The sequence below is a fragment of the Pinus tabuliformis genome, chromosome 2_2 (genome assembly GCF_031772625.1).
Source record: "Pinus tabuliformis cultivar Carrire ecotype Pingquan chromosome 2_2, CPIR1, whole genome shotgun sequence".
NCBI lineage: Eukaryota > Viridiplantae > Streptophyta > Pinopsida > Pinales > Pinaceae > Pinus > Pinus tabuliformis.
Genome location: NC_142300.1, coordinates 152,920,794 through 152,942,498, shown reverse-complemented (window position 1 = coordinate 152,942,498; position 21,705 = coordinate 152,920,794).

Here is a 21,705-nt window from a genome sequence, read left to right as displayed (position 1 = left end):
AAATTTTGTTGAAATAATCAATCATATAAATACACTATCATTTATTGCACCATTGTTAGGGAGGCATGCAAAAGATTCAACACTCCTCACATAATTAGTACAAAAATATATCAAAGTAGGAAGTGACCAAAGAGATGATTACCCATCCTTTTCAGTAATTGATACCCGTACTATCACTTGCAAATTAAATAAACACCATAGGTAGAAAGAAGATGAAATATTCTTAAACCCCACGTGGTGTAGTAGGAGCCACTTGAACTAACATTTTTCCAAGTGAGAAGGGAACAAAACTTCCTTTAAAGGTCACCCTATTTCAAAATAGTACAGTAGGGAAACCATAAAAAGGAGGAATACCAAGAGGGGAAGAGATTATAACGGATGAAGAACTAGAAATATTTGAAGGATCTGATAAGATTTAGAACCTCGATCCTTCAAGAAAATAAAATATAGGTGATAAAGAAGTGAATGTACCTAGACAAAATGAGCTAATCAATTTTGAATTCCCTATATAAGATCTTGATGAGATGGTCCAAACGAAGAATATTCCTATTTCTTCCCTGTAGAAATTCCCACTGTAGATTAACAGATTATGCAATAGACTAAAGCAAAATAAAACATCTACTTCTACCACAAACTTTGCGGAAGCTTAATCGAATTGAGCAAGATCAATGAGAACACATATAACTGATAATGAGAAATCAATCACACATAACATAGAAGAAATAACTCAGGGAAAGCCTCAGCCTAAAACCCCAACTCTGTATTATCACACAAGTGGAAATATAGTCTGGATTACAAAAGGAATCAGCTCACAAGCTATCTTGCTCTCTTTGCAATCCCTTTGCTGCTCATAGACAGTCAAAGGCCTCTCTTAAACCTTCTCCTCTACCCTCCAAGCCTCCTATTTCTTTGGGAAATTTTCCTTGGGGTCCAGTGCAGCCACTTGTGTAAATTGGCCTCTTCACACACTCACTAACCTCTAATCCAACTGCGCAATCCTAAAGGAGATAAATCCTTCTCCATGGATGAGATTACTTTATAGGAAAAATCCATCCAACTAATAGTACATTGTCCCTCCTCTGATCTCACCTAGGTCTCTGTCTGAACTGAAATGCATGAGTTATTCATGAGAGAATATTCAGTTATCTAAAGTGCAATAGTTATACGCAAGCATGCATTAACTAACTGAACTCACATTAATTTAAACAAACTATTTAAATCAATCTAACTGGAATTGACTTAGTTAACTGAGCCAACTAATTAAAACTCAAATTAGAACTCATCTTTATCTCTTTAGCTGATGGATAAATCCCTCAATCAATGGAGAAACTATTGCATGTCCTCACATAGACTTCATGTTTGATTTTTCACAACTAATTAACTCATGGTGAATTTATTAATTTATTTTCCAACAACTGTTAAGTTCAAATTCGAATTTTACTTCCTCTGTTTAGTCCAGGGACTGACTAAAATAGGAATCCATCCTGAGCTGCTAAAAATCGAATGTTATTTTTAGAACTTCCATTTTTCATTCCCTGTTTCTCAATCCAACACTGGTACCCAAACTGCTATGTATAATAGTACTATTTTTATCACTTCTATTTTTAGCATTTATTATTGCCATTTTCAACACTCCCTCTCAACTAGAAAGGCATTCAACTCGAACCTGATCTTGTACCTTTGGAATGTTTTGCATGCAACACTTCTACCAAGTGTGGTTGCTCGAGCAACTCTAGAAACAAAAAAACTCCCAACTGACCTCTCCGTTGGGCTAGAAACATACTCTGATGCTGAAGCTCTACCTACTACTGACAAGTGCTCCCTCTCTGACCTCTAACAACACTCCATGCATCTCACAATGTTGCACCCCTCTTTGTGCCATCCTTGCAACACTCCTGTGCCTCTTTCATTGTTGTAGCCTACTAGCTCTACACTGTCCTGGGACTCCTGCAGTGTAGCTCTCTCTGCCGCTCCATCCACATCTATCTCTACCCAATCAGCTAATCCTGCTACTCCTTGTCGGGGCTCCCATAGCAAGGACCAATCAAAGAGGTTGGGTACCTCAATGATCATGCCCATATTCTAACCTTCATAGGGCTATCACTCCACATCACCCCACCTCCTACCTGGAGGTATGGATGCATGTGATCCCTCTGCCCACTTGACTTGAAATTTCCCCCTACTTGAGGTCTCTGCATGAGTGGATGCCTCTACTCTGTCTCCTCTCTGATTCTCCAGTTGTGGTTGCTCCACAACCTCCTGAAGCTGCTTCACCAATTATGGCTCCTCCATAATTGTCTAAGACTTCTTCTGGTGCTGCATGTTGAGAGGTAATTTATTGTCCCTCTGAACCACCAAGTATCTAACCTTTGCCTTGCTCCTCAATGCTTTGCATGCATCTTGTACCTCATGCGCATACAGGTTCTTGGCTAGCACACTTGTTATCACCCCAAGAAATTCTCCTAGGTTGTATATCAGAGATACTCGGGAACATTACAAACTCAACATAAAATGTTGGAAAAGGATGGATGAATGAGAGAAATGATGCATATTCAAGCCAGATAACCACTTCTACTATGCTTAACGCCAGAAATGGATGAACACCCCTAGAATACAAGGCTTTAGACCACCAATTAACCACAGTTTAAGAAAAGTGTGATGATGGAGAATACTGATCACACCAACAGATGCACAGGACCCTGTGATGGCCAACTGCAACTAGTTTAAAGGTCTTTAAATCTATTTCCTAAGGCACATATAGGATGACAGCTCTCTGGCATTAAAACAACAGAAACCTGCATACAAATTCAATGATACAACTATATTGTAACACAGAGGTGGGATGACAGCCCCTCTAATGCTAACCATCAACAACACATGAATAAATGCATAACAGGCATAGCCTGGAACAAAGAAGAAGAAGTGGAAAGTGAGCAATTAACAACAAAAGAAGCTTGTATTAGCTGAAAATGAAGACCAGAAGCTGTAGGTGTCACAGTAGTTACAGTCTCCAAAAGTTGAAGTTTACATCAGAATAACATTCATCAACCTGATTACATCTTGCTTTTTGGTATATATAGAGTTTGATCACAAAAAATCTCTGCTAACTTATGTGTGGAGGGGTCATAACTGACCACCAACCACATTTACAATCATATATGGGCTTCTGATACAATTTGATTGTTTTAATGAATCAATTTGACATTTACTAGTACTTTGTTGTCCTTCCTGAATAGATGAAGTATTATTTGAATGAATTTCAAAAATTGCTGCAGTCCTTGAACTGCTTGAGGATCGTCCTTCTCGTCCTTGGCCGTGCTATTACATGAATGTAGGTAGCTAAGGATTTAATGTGCAGAGTATTGAATCATGGCCTCCTTTATCCTTCAGGTGCACAGGACTGTCCAAAACATGAAAACCGCATGAAAATGGACGAAGGCCTTGGGAAAAATGCTAGCCATTGGATGGGATTGGAAAACGGTTGCGATCTGATGATGGGAAGATGTAGAGGCGCAATGGTGATCAATAGAAGCCGTTGGATTAAACAAACGAGCAGTGGAGATCAGCGTATGGAGGTTATCAGGAGGGAATGTGAATGGAGGAACGTGAGTCATCGGATCACGGGTGGGCAGATCTAATGGTGATGGCAAGCGGAAGGAGCACGGAGGATAATGGTCAGGGTCAATGGTTTCATGGGCAGGCGGTATTCCTCACACCGCCCATGGAGCAAGGGTGGTTTCTGTATGAGGGCGTGTGATCCAACAAAAATGCGACATGTGGTGGTAGGGTCCAGCGGGAAACCGCTTCCCCGCAGGTTAACAGACGAGCAAGTTACGGGAGCGGGGATTGCGTAAAGTGTCGGATCTCCTCGGGATGATCGGATGGACCAGATTTAATACACACGTTTAGAGTGATGTGACAGGTGAAAAGACATGAAAATGGCAACGAAAGGGTTATAACAGGTTATTGGGATTTAGAAAGATCGTTGGGGTTTCAAAGTATTTGAACAAAAGCGCGTGGGAGCTGGGGGAAAGAGGGTTAAACAGGGTTTATAGGGTTTATAGAAGACAACAATAATAATGTAGTTAGGAGAATAAGGAGAATGAAAGGAAAGAAGGAAATGGAGGTAGCGGGGCTATAAAGGCATAATGCAAATGAAGGAGAAGGAATACAATGAACTGCTGCGAGCTCCTTTGCAACTGAAATCAACATTGCCCAACCTGTTTTTTACCCATCAAAAGCTTAATCTTATAACAGAGCTAACACTGGCTCCTTCTGGGGATGAGATCCTCCCTGTGAGGTCTCAAGAACCTACAGATCAATGCCTTTCTAGCTAAAAACAAATTAGCCAAAATTCCTAGCGTTCCATTGGGCATGGAGTCTACTACATCTATACTAAAACTAATAAAAACAAAATATTTACAAACTTTAAGGCAAAAGACCTTAAACAACATATACTTTCAAAAACCACCTGTTAGTGCTTGAATTTGGCCTCAGGCTGAAAAAGACAAAATCCAAGACAACATGAAACCACTTAGCCTCGTAGCTAGCCCTACGGGGACAGGAGAGGGCTCTCTCTGGGTCTATCTCGGCAAAAGGTCTTCAAAGGGCAGAGATGACCAATAAAGAACACTAATTTTAGGCTAGTAAACTGATAGGGAAATTTTGATTTTAAATTTTTAGAGTTTTGTTGGAAAACTGAGCACATCAATTTTGGGTGCGGGGATGAGACACAGTTTTTGCAGAGGTCTTTTTGGGGCAAGGCAGGAGATTGTCTTGATGCCTTTGAATTAAGTGAATGGATATAAATGACCGGTGAGGAGCTAAAGAGAGCAAGAAACCTTCAATAGTTCTCCTTAGACAAATGAAAACATAGATATTAAGCAAACTTAAAGGCAGAGCATAGAAACCATGAATTCTACCTTAACACTTCATTTACTTAATGTGCAGAAAAGAGGAGTAGGCAAATGATACACATAAAAAACTTACAAGTACATGAGAGAAACACACCATCAACACAAAACACTACAGGAATCCCAAATAGTGCTGCAAAACCCTGGTCTTTCCTTTGCCAAAATTGCAAAGATACAAAGAGTAAAATAGTCTAAGCTTATCCCTCAAGAGTCCAACCATGAAAATGACTAAGAAAGTACATAATATAGGAAAGATAACACACTTCCTTGCCTCCAGGTGTCAATCTCATCATCCTAGGATCTGTTTCAGCCAATTCTAAACTGAGCACTACAATCTAGGCAATCAAAACAACTTGCCTCTATAAGCTAGGAAACCAATTCATTCATTAATTTTTTGCCATTTTATGAATGAATCTTCTAGAATAGGTAAAAAGTGTCATGTCAATCATGAAATAACATCAAATGCATCAAGGAGGATGAAAAATCCAACCAAAAAGTCAAAACTAGTCACAGCTGCGTTTTCCTGTGCTGAAGATGCAAAACTGGCAAATTTTCCCAACACGTAGCGCGCCATTTCTCAACGCGTAGTGCGCCTTTAAGACCACGTTTGAGGCACTTCCTAGCATCCAAATGAGGCACAAGTGGGCTTGTTGGAAATTTCTGGATGTCTACTCTCCAGCCCAAGTGGAATTTCTCAATTTGGTGGCCATTTGCCTTTCCAAAATTGCAATCTCCCAAGACTGCTTCCTGTGTGTCCAAAAAGTGGCATAAGGTCATTTTTTGCATGTTTTTTGACCTTTTGAGGGCCCAAACCTCAATGAAATGTCTTGGCAATGGCTGAGCAAGTGTAATTTGTCATGAAAAATCCAAAAATGCAGAGTTTTTGTGAACTGGACCTCCCCAACTTAAGGGTAGCGCGCGGTGCGCTACGCGTTGAGGGCAAAAACCTGTTTTTGGCACAAAAAATTCAAAATTGACCAAAATTGTTCAAAATTTCCTGAATTTTGAGCTGGAGGTGTATCATTGAGCACCATGCTCCCTCAAGGTGGCTTCAGCCAAAATTTGAAGCGGATCGGGCCTTTTCCTCCGTTTTAGTGCCTTGGCCAAGCGTGCTTTAAGTACCTTCATTTTTGCTTTGCACACATGCATGCGGGCCCAATAATGGTTCTTCATGTGGCGGAGCATGTCTTTGTCCATGTTTTCCTTTGCTATCAACCTCTCTAAATGTGTGTTCATCTGAATGAGCATAGAGCTTTGCTCCTTAGGTGTCAAATCACCGGGTCTCTTGCGAGCCAAGTTCCGGTCTTCTCGGATCCTCCGCAACTCATCAAGAGTGTGTTCATCCTCTAATTTCTTGTTGCACTGCTCTAAGTATGTGATTTTCCAATTTTCCATTTCCAACTTTTGCTGCAACAAGTCTTTTTCAGCCCTTAGTTGCTGGATGATCTCCTTTGGCTCTAGGCTAGGAGAACTGATATCAAGGTCAACAACATCTATGCCTGGATCACCTGATGGCCCCTCATCAATCTTGGGCTGCTTGCCTCTCTCTTGTACCTGTGCTGCTGTCGAACGAGAGGCCCCTTCCACCTGATGTGGAGATAACACTCACTGTGCTGATGAAGAAGGCGAGACCCCTTCCACCTGATGTGGAGATAATACTCGCCGTGCAGATGCAAATAAGGCCCTGTGGCCTCTCTGATATGTAACATAAGGAGGAGTGCTGACATGCTCTGGCTCAAGAATATCAAACTGCTGTGAAGGCCCTCCCTCATCATGGACAACCTCGTGAGGTGGCTGTGGCACCATGAAGAAGTCGCGAGAAATGAAATCCTCCCAAGCAATACCCTGCTGTGCCAACTGATGCATCACTATGATCTCGATCAGTGCATAATGATATATACTTTTGAGCTGCTGTGCGGGATTCTTCCTTTGCACTATGGGCACCATCTTCTCTATATTTCGGCACATGAAAAATGGAATGTTCATCATTCGTACCCGAGTGAAATGCATCAACAAATGGATATGGTATTAATATAAACGTGAAAATCTGCCCTCACAAGTGAAATAACGCATAATGAGCCTCATCAAGGGTGCATACTCATCCCTTAGAAATCTGAAAGGAAGAACAACAGTAAGGTGCCTCATGCATTCGGGTTTGATGTATGGTTGATAATGAAATTTGTCTAGCAGCTTGCGCTTGGTCCACTCTTCCCCAACATTTGGTATCCCGGTGGCTTGAGCAACCATTTCAGGTAATAAGGTGAAATCCACTCCTGCAAGGTTCACATGGCCATTGTGCAAATGTAGGACAAACAAGCGGACCATCTCTCTATGGTGTTGAATTTGTGAGATCCTCTCACAATATCCAAAGCATGATTGATACCGAAAACATGACATTGCAAGTGGACAAGCTTGCAAATGAGCCAATGAAGTGGGCTCTTCCCTGACATGCCCACCACCCTTACCACCCTTGTGATGCCTCCTTGGCACTTCTACCTCTGGTGTTGAATCACTGTCATAGCTCTGCTCATAATATGATTCGGTTTCTGACATGATTATGAAGGCAAGATGACTGAAATATATTGCTGACTTGGCACCCAATTAACTGCTTTTTGACTTTTTCAAATGCTGTCACCAAGGGGACATAAATACAAGGGAATTGTTTGGGATAGGGGAACATGTGGGAATTAGGGAGAATAAACACAAAGAAGGAATTTAGGGAAGACAAGCATGGGAAATTACAAAATTGTGGGATTTTAAAGTGAAGTAGGGTTTAGGAATTAAGTATGCTTTTAGGAATTTTAAAGAGGAGAATGATGAAATTTCAAGGGAAAATTTGAGGGAGAAAGGTGGTGAAAATGAGGGAAAAAGGGATTTACAAATGGGCAACCTTGGACAACGAGAGAAATTTGAAACCCTAGTACCATTGAAACTTTAAATTTTCCATAACAAGGGAGGGTTTTGATTTATCATTTACATAGCATTTGAACATATTAATTCTCTTTTTCATTTTGTAAAACCAAATCTAGGCATAGAGGAGAAGCCTACCTGCACTTTGCCTGAGAGAAAAATCGATTTGATGACTTGCTGGCAGTTTGTTGAGCTGAAACCCCAACGCGTAGCGCACCCTGCCCAACACGTAGCGCCCCTCTGATGCGTAGCGCACGTGCAAAATAACACTGAAAAAATCTCCCTGACGCATAGGGCACCCCTAACACGTAGCACACCTCTCCCGACGCGTAGCGCACCCCTGAAACTGCTCAACTTGCTCAAGAACTCCTCAAATCAAGTTTGCAAGGATTCACTTAGCTTGTAAGAGGCAAATGAGTTGCAAATGAGGAGTGATGTGCATTTATAGGTTTCCTTTTGATTTTTACTTGCCCAGAACCCACTTTGTAATGTTTTGAGTGTTGACACTTTTTGAATTAATTGGCTCTGACCTTTGATTTCTTTTCTTTGAAAAATTGGTTGAAATGATGATTTCTTCTGAAAATTTTTGCAGGGATAGCTTCTAGGATGCTTTGGCAAAGGAGACCAAGGCTGCACTTCGACATTTGAAGAATTTGAAATTCTGAGAATTTTTACAAAAATGAGATAATGACCTTTGTTTTCAAAAACAAAGTTTTTAGAACAAGGTGAAAATTTAGCTATACAATGATGAGAATTTTTGAAATAATGTTTAATGAAGGACATCCCTCTGGCCTGCTAGTCCTTTATGACCTCTCAAGACAAAAATGGACTCAACCCTAGACCTAAGAGCTTAAAACTTAAAGCAAGATGAATGACCCTTTGAGGATTTTATTTACTTGAACAAACCTGAACCAGCAGTGCCAAACAAGAGGGGAATAACGACACAAACTCCCTCCACCAGGATTATGGCATGCATAACGGAATGCAACATGATCACACTGATGGGACACCTAATCATGAAATGCAAAGAGCTTTGATCTCTGGTGGAGGGCTACTAGACCGACTCTAACATTGGCTCCAATGGGGATGGTAGCTCCTTGGAGGTGCCAAGAACCGCAAACCTCTGGGAGAGCAGACCAGTGCTTTCAACCATTGGGCGATGGAGTCATTATTTACTCATTTGACACAAACTTTGACAGCTTTAGTGACTGCAGATTTGACTGAAAATTGGACACAACTTTGACCCAAACTAACTCAATTGTGGGAAGAAAATGGACTGATAAAAACACCTTGACAAACCTCAAACCAACCAATCTCCATCATCAGAATTATAGCCTTCACCGCGGGCCCCAGACTGAGGATGAAAGATCAGCACACACATGCGATAAAACAGAAGTAAAACGGTATATACTATGATGGTGACAAGAACAGAAAATTCTCATACATGGTACCTCTTCAGCAGTCGACCATTGATCGACCCTCCGGGATAATCATCTCCGTTCATTTCCTTGAGAAGAAAAGCATTTTGGCCATGATATGCTGCGATCTTATAGGGACCCTTCCATAAATTATCAAATTTGCCATGCTTTCCTTTGTATTCATTCCGAGCATCCCACTTCAAAACCACATCATCTATTTGGAAGTCATTTGATTTTGCTTTCCTGTCATAAATCTTCTTTATGCGCTCTTGCAACTTGAGAGTATTGTGAAGAACCTCCTCCCGTGTCTGTTGTAAATGAATCATTTGATTAATCCACCCTTGCATGGGATCTTCCTCACTATCAGCTTCTTGAAGCAATTTGACCACCGGAATAACAAGCGAAGTAGGAAACACTGCATCTATCCCGTACACCAACTCAAAAGGAGACATGCCAATTGACTTTTTATGACTTACCCTATTAGCCCACAGTGCATTCACTAATTTTTTATGCCAGCTCTTCTTATTGATTTCCAACAACTTTTTAATGATATTTACCAAGGACTTATTTGAAGATTCTGCCAACCCATCTCCTTGCGAATGGTAGGCAGTAGAATGCCCCAAGATGATATTATACTTGTAGCAAAAGTCAACCATTCTCTTTGATTTAAATGCTGCTGCATTATCTGTAATTAACTTACTTGGACAGCCAAAACATGACAGTATATTATTTTCAAGGAAAGAAATAATTACCGCATCCATGGCCTGCCGGGTGGGAATGGCTTCAATCCATTTTTTGAAGTAATCTGTAGCTGTCAATATCCATCTATGCTGTCCTGACGATGCCAGATGAATCTCACCGATAAAATCCAAGCCCCACTGCTGAAATGGTGCGCTGACTTCAATTGGTTTGAGAGGAAATGGCTGCAATTTCTGTTTCCCTTGAAAAATTTGGCACTCATGACAACTCTTAACAGCTCTATATACATCTGAAAACAATGAAGGCCAATAAAAACCTACCCTTAGGATCTTATTTACTGTAGTCTTCCAAAACAAATGACCCCCACAGTCACCTTTATGAAAATATTCCACCACTATTTTGGCTTCCTCCTCAACCAAATAATTCAGTAATTTTCCACCAGGGTCTTTCCAATATAGTGCAGATTTAAGGATTCAAAACTTGGCTGCTTTCAACTTCAATGTCCTACTTTTATTTCGAGGCATCCCGGGAGGTGAAGACAAATTTTTAAGTACATATACAATATCAGCATACCAAGGAGAAGAAATAAATATGTCAGATACCTGTTGTGCTGAATTCTCCTCATCTTCATCGGACATGGCAGCTATCAAATTGATGTCTAGGACATGTAGATTTGTTTCAACCATCAATTTGGCAAGACCTTGCCCTTTGATCAACTTAGTGGGTTTAATTTCCACATCATACTATAATAATGCAGCAATCCACTTTCCCCACCTTCCTTCTGGTTCTGCCTGTACCAACACATCCTTTACTGCCACGTTAGGAACATACGCTATAATGTGGGAATGCAATATATACACACGGAAATCCTTCAGGGCCTTCACAAGCACAAGCGCTTATTTTTCGATGATGTTATACTTCAACGCTCCGTCTCTTATAATACGGCTGAAAAAAGCAATGGGCTTCTCAACTCCATCTCTTTTTTGCATTAATACAACTGCCAATGTGTGCTCAGAGGCAAATGAAAATAAAATAAAATCTTGTGTGTAATCCGGACTGATTAGAGTAGGGGCTGAAGATAAAACCAACTTTACCAAATTGAAAGATTTTACTGCCTCTTCGGTCCACTTGAGCTGGCTGTCCTTTTTCAGCATATTTGTGATTTCTCTAAGGTGCTCAGCAAGATTCAGAATGAAGCGACGTAGAAAATTCAGCTTACCATTAAACGACTGTATTTCTTTTTTGTTCCAGGGCTGCTCAAGTTGCTGAATAGCTTCAACACGTGCAGGATCTATACGGATGCCATCTTTGGAAATGATGTGGCCCAAGAGCTTGCCTTCACTCATGGCGAAAAGACTCTTCTTTGGATTCAGCGAAATACCATACTTTCTGCACTTTTGAAAAACAATTTTCAAGTGATATAAATGTTCTTCATCAGATTTGGAAAATACAGTCAAATCATCAAGGTAAACAACTAAAAATACATCTTTCTCGTTGGCAAAGGTCATATCCATCGCACGCTGAAAAGTGGCACCTGCATTTTTCAAACCAAATGGCATCTTTGCATAATGAAATGTTCCCCATGGAGTAGTGAATGCAGTTTTGTCACGATCATCCTCATTTACCAAAATCTGATTGTACCCGGAATAGCCATCGAGTAGCGACATCCTTGATGCTCCAACTACTCGCTGCAGTATATGATCCATTTTGCGTAGCGGATAATTGTAAAGACACCTTATTCAAATTTCTGAAGTCAATGCATAAACGGATCTCACCGGTCTTCTTTCTTACGGGTACCAAATTGGATATCCAATCGGAAAATCTGATAGGTACTATGATTCTAGACTTGTACAACCTATTCACTTCTTTTTCTATCAATGGCAACAATTTAGGATTGATTCTCCTCAACTTTTGACGGAAAGCTTTTTGATTTGGCTTTATAGGAATAGTATGCTGAATGATATTAGTATCATATGTTTTTAGATCTGAATAATCCCATGCAAAGACATTAGAAAACAAAGACAACAATCTAACATACTCCTTCTTTACCTTTGGTGACAATGACTTAGATAGCTTTACCATCTTGGGATTCTCAGCTACTCCAATGTTTACCTCCTCAACACCTTCTTCAGTTGGTCTCAATGTCGGTTTGCGGGCCACATCATCTTGATCAAACAGCTCTTCCAAAGGAATCAATCCTTTAGGAATAAAATTTTCCTTAAGTTGCAGCACATCCATTTGATTTACCTCATCTGGTTCAGTATCTATGGATATGTCCTTAAACTCACCTTCAATCTGCAGAAAATCTTTGATTTCTTCATCATCCTGGAAGACTTGCCAACATCGTTGATTATCCAGAACTGTGGGGCGGTGTTTCACATAAATCTCAAATTTGTTGCTGGAATTCATTGGAATTTTTAAGTTACTTGCTGCCTTGGCCAATGCATCAGCAACACCATTTTGTATGCGGGGCACACATGTCAAAGTATGTTCAGAAAATAATTTCAAAATATCTAGGACAACATTTCGATATGCTCTCATGCGAGGATGCTTGGCCTGAAACTCACCTTTAACTTGCTTTATCACCAACTCGGAGTCGCCATAGACTGCAATCTTCTTTGCTTTCAACTTGCGAAGAATTTTAAGGCCAGCAATAAGAGCCTCGTATTCTGCCTCATTGTTTGAACAATCAAATTCTAGTTTATAAGAACACACTCTCATCTTGCTTGGGACTTTATCTCGGGAAGAAAAGGGACTTCGAATCCACACACCAATACCAGCACCATCGCTGCACACAACGCCATCGAAATCCATGGTCCAAAGACCATCTTCATCTTCCTCCAACTGCAGAAACTATGTTGCCTCTGTTTTTTCTGTTTGCTGCCCCTTAGCTTCAGCTGTTTGCCTCATGGCAGCTGACTTTTCTTCTCTTTCCTTTTGTAGAACTTCTCTAAAATTTTCAGTAATCTCTGGTATATCTTCTGCCTGAACTAACTGACTATCTATCTCATTAAAATTATCGGCAAACAAAACGAACGACTCCAAATCTGTATGTGCATAATTTACAGGATGATTTATTGGCTTTTCTTTCCTAGTTATCATGTATTTCATCTTTTGCTCCCGATATAACTTTCTCATTTGACCGAAGACTGGAATTTTAGCATAAGAAAAATCTAGCTGAAGTGTACCTTTCAACTTAGCTCCCCAAGATCTTGAAAGCAACATACCAAAACGCGGAGGAATATCCGCCACAACCACATCCATCAAAAAATTCTTAGCTGGAATTTGATATAGGCTTACCACCAAGTCCTTGATCAATCCGATACACTTTACCTGGCTGGAATCAAATGAATACAAATCATGATATTTTCTTGTGATGTCCAATCCCAACCTTTCCATGATTGCTTTCGGCATCAAATTGTGCGAAGCACCCGAGTCAAACATAGCATTATGTAAAACATACTCGTGCAACCTCAAACTGATATAGAAGGGAGGAACATCATTTTCAGGAGACTCACCTTTTAAAGCAGGCCCAAAACTTAATTCTGGCTGATCATCTTCTACATTTACCGTGTCAAGCATTGGATCAATATTCAGAATTTTGGAAATTTGACCTCGGTAGGTGGTGTTTTTCATGATTTCAGTCAATGGAATAGACACTTTCAGCTTTGAAATTTCATTCTCCAAACTAAATGCTGAAACCTTTTCACCTTCTTTGGCCGGAACTTCTCTTCTTTCAAATTTATCCTTCATTATGCTTGGTGGCTGATTTACCTTATCCGCTGAAGATGATTGACTTGCTGGGGAATCAATTATATCTTTTCCTTTTGTCTGTGGGGAAGCTGAATCATTTTTTGCTGAAGTATCTTTCCTCTTCTGAATGGGATTTATGGGAACAGCTCGATTTCTTAATTGTCTCTGCTGAGCGGACAAAGCATTGAGATATCTCTTTGGTACTCCTCCGATTCTTCCAAGAGGGCTGCATCATTTGATAAGATATAATCCTCATCCTGTTGGATGATGGAGTTTCTCACCAATTCTTCTTCTTCTGTAATATAAGTAGGCAGATCATCAGGAGTGAAAAAATGATTTTCCTCTCCTATAGTATCACCTTCATCCTCGGATTCTTGGCTAACAAAATTCTACTAAAGTGGAGGTTTTATTTGCTGCTGAACTGCTATTTCTTGTGCCCTTGTTTCACGTTGCTTAATTCTGTATTGTGGTTGCTGCGGACCTCAGAAATTAGGATTACATATCTGCGGTTCCAGCTTGTTGAGATGAGTGTTTTCGAGCAACCTTTCTACCCTTTCTACCTTGCGAAGGAGCTGATCTGATGTAGAAGCTTCTTCTTTGATTGTCACTCGCTTTTCAGCTTTCATCCTTGCTCTTTTATCATTCAAATTCGCTTCAACACTAACAGCGTTTTTCTGCATATCCTCCAAGGTAGGCAGATCTCTATCTCGCAATGAATAGGCCATCTCCGGATCAAAGCCATCCGGGAATTTGAGAAGTGCTGATTTTCTAGATGGTCTTAAATCATCTGGAATAACATTGTAAACTGTGCTAAATCTGATAATGTAATCTTGGACAGACTCACCATGATTACGTTTGAGATTGTTGTACTCAGCATTGATCTGAAGTGGATCTTTTCTGATTTCCCATCGATCTAGAAACTGCTTCTGAAGTTCTTCCAATGTGGGTATGCTTCTAGCTGTCAAACCTCTGGACCATTTTCTTACTTCTCCTCCGACTGTTTGTACAAACAATCGCATAGTTACATCCTCTTCATCTATCTCATATAGATCAAAGAAAGTTGTCATCTTGTCTATATGATGCTGAGCGGAAACACTCTGACGAGTGCCATCAAACATGGGAATTTTACTCTGATAATCAGCTGGCATATCATGCAGATTTTGAGGAAGAGCAAGTGGGGCAAACCAGGCAGCCATTGCTTTAGGTAGATTGGGTCTAGGAGTAGCAGGTGGAGTAGGTGTAGCTGTAGTATGAGGGGTATAGGGAGGTGTAGGCATAGGAGAAGCGATATGTGATGAGGAAGGAGAATTGACTGTGGATTCAGGATGTGTAACTATAGGGGATATAGAAATAAAAGGAGGATTGTTCTGTTCGTGCGGAACTGAAGCCGTGATAGTAGAACCAATATTGCTAGATATAGTTTCAAGTAAATCAGCAAGATTAGTGACTTTGATATCTGTCTGAAGGTGTCTTAGGATGAAATTTTCAACCAATTTATTGTGTCTCTCGATTTCAAGGGCAGTAGCAAAATCAGGGTTGGGAACTAGAGAATCAAGTGCACTTTCAGATTTGGTTTTGAACAAAGACAACTCAAAACTCTCGTCAAAATCAATGTCTTCAAGATACTCAAAAACAGCTGGACATGAATGAGATTTGGATATATGATTAGAATCTGAAGCCAATTTGGATATCAAGGAACAAATAACCAATCAGCCTGTGAAAACTCTCAACTAATCATCCAAAAGTTCAGAGTTTGCAAATGAACTGGGGTAAAATGCAATCGAAGTGCCGTATTCACAAGCTCACGGAGATTGACTGAAGCAGCGTTTATCTACTTCTGATTATCCAAAGAAAAAGCGTTTCGAAGGCTACCTGGCATAACTTTAGGCTCCGTCTAAGACTTATGAAATAAACACATCAATCCACAAACAAGTTTGTTCTCCCCAGTATGGTCACCAATATGTTAGCGCTTGAATTTGGCCTCAGGCTGAAAAAGACAAAATCCAAGGCAACATCAAACCACTTAGCCTCGTAGCTAGCCCTACGGGGACAGGAGAGGGCTCTCTCCGGGTCTATCTCAGCAAAAGGTCTTCAAAGGGCGGAGATGACCAATAAAGAACACTAATTTTAGGCTAGTAAACAGATAGGGAAAGATTGATTTTAAATTTTTAGAGTTTTGTTGGAAATCTGAGCACAACAATTTTGGGTGCGGGGATGAGACACAGTTTTTGCAGAGGTATTTTTGGGGCAAGGTAGGAGATTGTCTTGATGCCTTTGAATTAAGTGAATCGATATAAATGACCGGTGAGGAGCTAAAGAGAGCAAGAAACCTTCGAGAGTTCTCCTTAGACAGATGAAAACATAGATATTAAGCAAACTTAAAGGCAGAGCATAGAAACCATGAATTCTACCTTAACACTTCATTTACTTAATGTGCAGAAAAGAGGAGTAGGAAAATGATACACATAAAAAACTTACAAGTAAATGAGAGAAACACACCATCAACAAAAAACACCACAGGAATCCCAAATAGTGCTGCAAAACCCTGGTCTTTCCTTTGTCAAAATTGCAAAGATACAAAGAGTAAAACAGTCTAATCTTATCCCTCAAGAGTCCAACCATGAAAATGACTAAGAAAGTACATAATACAGGCAAGCTAACACACTTCCTTGCCTCTAGGTGTCGAGCTCATTATCCTAGGATCTATTTCAACCAATTCTAAACTGAGCACTACAATCTAGGCAATCAAAACAACTTGCCTCTATAAGCTAGGAAACCAATTCATTCATTAATGTTTTTCCATTTTATGAATGAATCTTCTAGAATAGGTAAAAAGTGTCATGTCAATCATGAAATTACATCAAATACATCAAGTAGGATGAAAATCCAACCAAAAAGTCAAAACTAGTCACTGCTACGTTTTCCTGTGCTGAAGATACAAAACTGGCAAATTTTCCCAACGCGTAGCGCACCATTTCTCAACGCGTAGCGCGCCTTTCAGGCCACTTTTGAGGCACTTCCCGGCATCCAAATGAGGCACAAGTGGGCTTGTTAGAAATTTCTGGATGTCTACTCTCCAGCGCAAGTATAATTTCTCAATTTGGTGGCCATTTTCCCCTCCAAAATTGCAATCTCCCAAGACGGCTTCCTGTGTGTCCAAAAAGTGGCAGAAGGTCATTTTTTGCATGGTTTTTGACCTTTTGAGGGCCCAAACCTCAATGAAATGTCTTGGCAGTGGCTGAGAAAGTGTAATTTTTCATGACAAATCCAAAAATGCAGAGCTTTTGTGAAATGGACCTCCCCAACTTAAGGGTAGCGCGCGGCGCGCTATGCGTTGAGGGCAAAAACCTGTCTTTGGCACAAAAAATTCAAAATTGACCAAAATTGCTCAAAATTTCCTAAATTTTGAGCTGGAGGTGTATCATTGAGCACCATGCTCCCTCAAGGTGGCTTCAGCCAAAATTTGAAGCGGATCGGGCCTTTTCCTCCGTTTTAGTGCCTTGGCCAAGCGTGCTTTAAGTACCTTCATTTTTGCTTTGCACACATGCATGCGGGCCCAATAATGGTTCTTCATGTGGCGGAGCATGTCTTTGTCCCTGTTTGCCTTTGCTATCAACCTCTCTAAATGTGTGTTCACCTGAATGAGCATAGAGCTTTGCTCCTTAGGTGTCAAATCACCGGGTCTCTTGCGAGCCAAGTTCCGGTCTTCTCGGATCCTCCGCAACTCATCAAGAGTGTGTTCATCCTCTAATTTCTTGTTGCGCTGCTCTAAGTATGTGATTGTCCAATTCGCCATTTCCAACTTTTGCTGCAACAAGTCATTTTCAGCCCTTAGTTTCTGGATGATCTCCTTTGGCTCTAGGCTAGGAGAACTGATATCAAGGTCAACAACATCTATGCCTGGATCACCTGATGGCCCCTCATCAATCTTGGGCTGCTTGCCTCTCTCTTGTACCTGTGATGTTCTTGAAAGCGAGGCCCCTTCCACCTAATGTGGAGATAACACTCGCTGTGCTGATGAAGAAGGCGAGACCCCTTCCACCTGATGTGGAGATAATACTCGCCGTGCAGATGCAAATAAGGCCCTGTGGCCTCTTTGATATGTAACATAAGGAGGAGTGCTGACATGCTCTGGCTCAGGAATATCAAACTGCTGTGAAGGCCCTCCCTCATCATGGACAACCTCGGGAGGTGGCTGTGGCACCATGAAGAAGTCGCGAGAAATGAAATCCTCCCAAGCAATACCCTGCTGTGCCAACTGATGCATCACTATGATCTCGATCAGTGCATAATGATATATACTTTTGAGCTGCTGTGCGGGATTCTTCCTTTGCACTACGGGCACCATCTTCTCTATATTTCGGCACATGAAAAATGGAATGTTCATCATTCGTACCCGGGTGAAATGCATCAACAAATGGATATTGTACGAATATAAAAGTGAAAATCTGCCCTCACAAGTGAAATAACACATAATGAGCCTCATCAAGGGTGCATACTCATCCCTTAGGAATCTGAAAGGAAAAACAGCAGTAAGGTGCCTCATGAATCGGGGTTTGATGTATGGTTGATAATGAAATTTGTCTAGCAGCTTGCGCTTGGTCCACTCTTCCCCAACATTTGGTATCCCTGTGGTTTGAGCAACCATTTCAGGTGATAAGGTGAAATCCACTCCTGCAAGGTTCACATGGCCATTGTGCAAATGTAGGAAAAACAAGCGGACCAGCTCTCTATGGTGTTGAATTTGTGAGATCCTCTCACAATATCCAAAGCATGATTGATACCGAAAACATGACATTGCAAGTGGACAAGCTTGCAAATGAGCCAATGAAGTGGGCTCTTCCCTGACATGCCGACCACCCTTACCACCCTTGTGATACCTCCTTGGCACTTCTACCTCTGGTGTTGAATCACTGTCATAGCTCTACTCATAATCTGATTCGGTTTCTGACATGATTATGAAGGCAAGATGATTGAAATATATTGCTGACTTGGCACCCAATTAACTGCTTTTTGACTTTTTCAAATGCTGTCACCAAGGGGACATAAATACAAGGGAATTGTTAGGGATAGGGGAACATGTGGGAATTAGGGAGAATAAGCACAAAGAAGGAATTTAGGGAAGACAAGCATGGGAAATTAAAAAATTGTGGGATTTTAAAGTGAAGTAGGGTTTAGGAATTAAGTATGCTTTTAGGAATTTTAAAGAGGAGAATGATGAAATTTCAAGGGAAAATTTGAGGGAGAAAGGTGATGAAAATGAGGGAAAAAGGGATTTACAAATGGGCAACCTTGGACAGCAAGAGAAATTTGAAACCCTAGTACCATTGAAACTTTAAATTTTCCATAACAAGGGAGGGTTTTGATTTATCATTTACATAGCATTTGAACATATTAATTCTCTTTTTCATTTTGCAAAACCAAATCTAGGCATAGAGGAGAAGCCTACCTGCACTTTGCCTGAGAGAAAAATCGATTTGATGACTTGCTGGCAGTTTGTTGAGCTGAAACCCCAACGCGTAGCGCGCCCTGCCCAACGCGTAGCGCCCCTCTGACGCGTAGCGCACGTGCAAAATAACACTGAAAAAATCTCCCTGACGCGTAGCGCGCCCCTGAAACTGCTCAACTTGCTCAAGAACTCATCAAATCGACTTTGCAAGGATTCACTTAGCTTGTAAGAGGAAAATGAGTTGCAAATGAGGAGTGATGTTCTTTTATAGGTTTCCTTTTTATTTTTACTTGCCCAAAACCCACTTTGTAATGTTTTGAGTGTTGACACTTTTTGAATTAATTGGCTCTGACCTTTGATTTCTTTTATTTGAAACATTGGTTGAAATGATGATTTCTTCTGAAAATTTTTGCAGGGATAGCTTCTAGGATGCTTTGGCAAAGGAGACCATGGCTGCACTTCGACATTTAAAGAATTTGAAATTCTGAGAATTTTTACAAAAATGAGATAATGACCTTTGTTTTCAAAAACAGAGTTTTTGAGAACAAGGTGAAAATTTAGCTGTACAATGATGAGAATTTTTGAAATAATGTTTAATGAAGGACATCCCTCTGGCCTACTGGTCCATTATGAACTCTCAAGACAAAAATGGACTCAACCCTAGACCTAAGACCTTAAAACTTAAAGCAAGATGAATGACCCTTTGAGGATTTTATTTACTTGAACAAACCTGAACCAACAGTGCCAAACAAGAGGGGAATAACGACACAAACTCCCTCCACCAGGATTATGGCATGCATAACGGAATGCAACATGATCACACTGATGGGACACCTAATCATGAAATGCAAAGAGCTTTGATCTCTGGTGGAGGGTTACTAGACCGACTCTAACACCGCCCATTAACTGGGCCATCAAAAACTGTCTGTCCTCCCATACTTTTCAGTATGAAGGTGTTGTTCCCTTGAACTTGTGAAATAATAAAAGGCCTTGTCTAGAAAACATCAAATTTCCCATGGTTTCCTCTTTTTTCTTTTAATGCATCCCACTTCAAAACCAAGTCTCCAACCTGAAAATCATCTATTTTTCCCTTCTTGTCAAAGGCTTCCTTGACCTTTCTCGGATGTGCTGCAACCTTTTCAACCAACGGTTCTCTAATCTAATGTATCTCTGCTAAATCATTGATCCTCTTTGCCATGTCTTCCTCTTCATCCTGCTCTTTTTGAAGGAATTTTGCCATGAGGAGAATTAATTGAATTGGGAATACAGCATCAGTGCCATATACCAGCTTGAAAGGAGAATTGCATGTGGATTTCTTAATGGTTACTCTGTCAGCCCATAGTGCATACTTGAGCTGTGAATCCCAATTCTTTTTCTTGTCCTCTAACAGTTTTTTTAATTATCCTAATCAGACTTTATTAGAAGATTCTGCTAGACCATTTCCTTGAGGATAATATGAGGTGGAATGAACAAGTTTAATACCCATAGAATCACACATTTCCACCAATTCTTTTGCCCTGAAGGCTGCTACATTATCTGTGATTAATTTATGTGGACAACCAAATCTGCTGAAGATATTTTCTGTCAAAAACTTCATGACCACATTATGATCAGCCTTCCTTGTAGGGACTACTTCAATCCACTTAGTGAAATAATCAGTGGCTACTAATATCCACCTGTGCTGGCCACTGGAATGTGGATTGATTTCTCCAATGAAATCCAAGCCCCACTGCTGAAAAGGTCCTCTTGCATGTATTGGTTTTAAGGGAAGGGATTTAAACTATTGTTTTCCTTCAAATCTTTGGCACCTGTCACAATATTTAGCAAAAACAAATACATCAAAAAATAAAGTGGGCCAATAGTACCCAGCTCTGTGAATTTTATGGGTTGTGGTTTTCCAATAATGTGTTATAAAAATATATATTACGGAGCAATGGAACACATAAAATATTGCAGAAATATAAACACAGAAAATGCATAAAACAAGAGAGACACAGATATACGTGGTTCACCAAGTTTGGGCTACGTCCACCCCGAATATCCAGTCCTTCCTTTCTATTATCTAGCAAAATGAAGAGACACAACCTAAAGCAGATCCACTATAATATCCTCTGTTTTCTCTCACAGCCTCACCTCTTTGTTTCTCGCTCACAGAATACACATCTATATCTCAACCTCAAATACAATGCCCTCATACAAAGAGAGGAGTTTCCTTCTAGGGAAAAAAACCCTAAACTAAACATAAGTTCTACCGTCAGATCATCTGTCTAATGAACGGCCCAGATTGATTAGAAATTACTATACTTTTACAAGGCAATTTTACATCTGTTTTCAGCTTCAGGGGCACTGCCCCTGAGCCCTCGTTGGGGGACCGCTGGCCCCCGGACCCCCGCGGGGGGGACAAATCACCCCCCCTGCCGCACCCCCCCGTGTGGAGGGGTGTACAAACTTCCTGGGGTATACATCCGGCTGAAACAAAGACCTCTGAACAATCATGCTCCACACACAACAATCTCCCATTTGGAGAATGATTGTAGCAACTCCAGCGCTGCTTCATTTGCTG